The sequence below is a fragment of the Phocoena phocoena genome, chromosome 1, assembly GCF_963924675.1.
Source record: "Phocoena phocoena chromosome 1, mPhoPho1.1, whole genome shotgun sequence".
NCBI classification, from domain to species: Eukaryota; Metazoa; Chordata; class Mammalia; order Artiodactyla; family Phocoenidae; genus Phocoena; species Phocoena phocoena.
The window spans coordinates 34520678-34522870 of NC_089219.1; positions in this window are offsets into that span (position 1 = coordinate 34520678).

The following is a 2193-nucleotide window of genomic DNA, read 5'->3' on the forward strand; positions in this document are numbered from 1 at the left end:
ATGAATAAACCTTAGAACTGACCTACCTGGATTTCTTGTTACATAATACATTTTCCTTATTGTTTAAGACAGCTGAATCTGGAATGAAGGGGAAAAGAATGAGTTTAGCTCTAGGGACATTGAGGTGATGGCAGGACAGCATGTTTCTATATTGTTGAAGCTCAGGAGGCATCAGGGTTAAAATTGAATTTGGGGACTTCCCTGGCAGTCCAGTGGTAAGACTCTGTGCTTCCACTGCAGGGGGCGTGGGTTCGATCCCTGGTCAGGGGACTGAATTTGGGAGTCATCTATGGAGAAATATTATATAAGGTAATACATCTTAGAAAATAACCCAAATCTGGGGCAGTTACCTCTGTGCTTGATAATAGAACAAAACATACCAACATAAATTTAGCTATGTCCTAACTGGATATGCCACTGTCCCAGGTTCTCACTTATCACCCATCCTGAAAAAGGGAGATCACAGCGGTGTTAGCAACTTTCTAGGGAGGGTGAGCAAAGACAGTGAAGAAGTGATCACAACATCTGGATCCCCAGATCCTGTTCTCCTCAAGCTTGGGTTTTGGGAATCTTGGCATCCATCTGCGTATGAATTAAACATTCTCGACTTATGAAGATGACTATGAAAATGGATTGTAAGCAACTTCTAAATTGAGTGACTCTTATATACAAATTATCGTTCCAGACAGCTATGGTTCTGATCATCTTATAGACGTCCTATATATTATGATCCTGCAAAAGCAAGTAGAAAGCATCAGGATGTACAAAATACATACCATAGGACATGAAGGAAATGGTCAAGGTACAAGAGAGAGCCTCTAGTGCCCAAGTTGATCTGTGGTTAGAAGATAATTTTGAAAGTTACTAAGTCATAGGGCACTAGGTTACTGTTACTTTAAGAAAATACATTCATGGGGGGCGGGTATTTTGCAACACAAAAAGATTTACTTAACATTGCTGGAAAAATAATTAATTTTTGAAATTCCATTTAGACAGAATTTTTCCAATGGCACATCAAGTGGGTAAATGCACACACCTGCAAAATATATATAGTGAAGCCTATACCTTACCTGAGATATCTTACCCCTTTTCTAAATTATTGTTTGGCCTGCTTTGAAATTCCTCTTGCCCCCCTAAGCCAAAAAAAAAAAAAAAAAAGACAAATATTTTAATGAGCCAGAAGAGCAAATGCAATCTCCAAAGATGGCTAACTTCAGTCTTTCAGTTATTTAGAGAGGAAAGTCTGGATTCAAACATAGTTGTTTGCTGGCAGAATTTGCGATTGGCTAGGACCAAGGACAGTGTTTAAAGATGACTCAGTTGTACGGGCTGGGGGGATGGGGGAAGACCAGCTGGTGGTCCTTCTAACTAAAAGGAGTCCATTTTCTTCACATTGAGGTTGTGCAGGCCCAGAACCGCTGAATTCTGGGAGGGGGTGTCCAGTGAAAGAAAACCTGAGACCCTGAGAAACGCACCTTCAAATTATCTGAACCCTCAATCCCCACCCCAGCTCCAGGCCAGGATTTGGGCAGAGCATTCCAAGGCCAGGGTCCACCTGGAGGCCTAGCTGTGTGACCTTCGCCAGGCCCCGGAGTCTCCTTTGGGACGTCCCCGAGGCCCTGCCCCAGGCTCTGTAGGGGGACGCCGATGCTCCCAGCCCCCGGGTACTCGGGACGGCCTTTGGGAAGCATCCCGCTGCCCGCTGCGGACCACTATGCCATCAGCCCGGACACCCTCTCGGCTTCACTGGGTCGCCGCCCTAGCCCCTCCCGCTCCGGCCGCCCCACCCCGGCCGGCAGCGCCACGCCCGCCGAGGTCCAGCGCGGAACAGGGATGCCCTCCCTCAGCCTCCCCGCCGCACTCCTCGCTCGGGGCTTCCCGGGGCCGCTAACCCCACCCGGGTCTCTTCTCCCGGCCGCAGCAAGCTTGGGCCCCGCCGCGGCCGCCTCTGCAGCTGGCCCCGCGGCCGGCCCGCGCCCGCCGCCGCGCGCTGATTGGCTGGCCGGGATCGGCGGCGGCGCTGAGTGGCCGGGCAGATTCGCTGGGTCAGGGCTGCAGAGGCGCCTGGCGCACCGGCGGGAGTGGAGCCGCGGCGCGCGCTCGCCCGGGACGCCGGCCGCCCGCCAGCCAGAGCGAGCGGCCCGGGGCGCCGAGGGGGCCCGCGCCCCGCCGGGCGCCGCCGCCCTGGCCGCC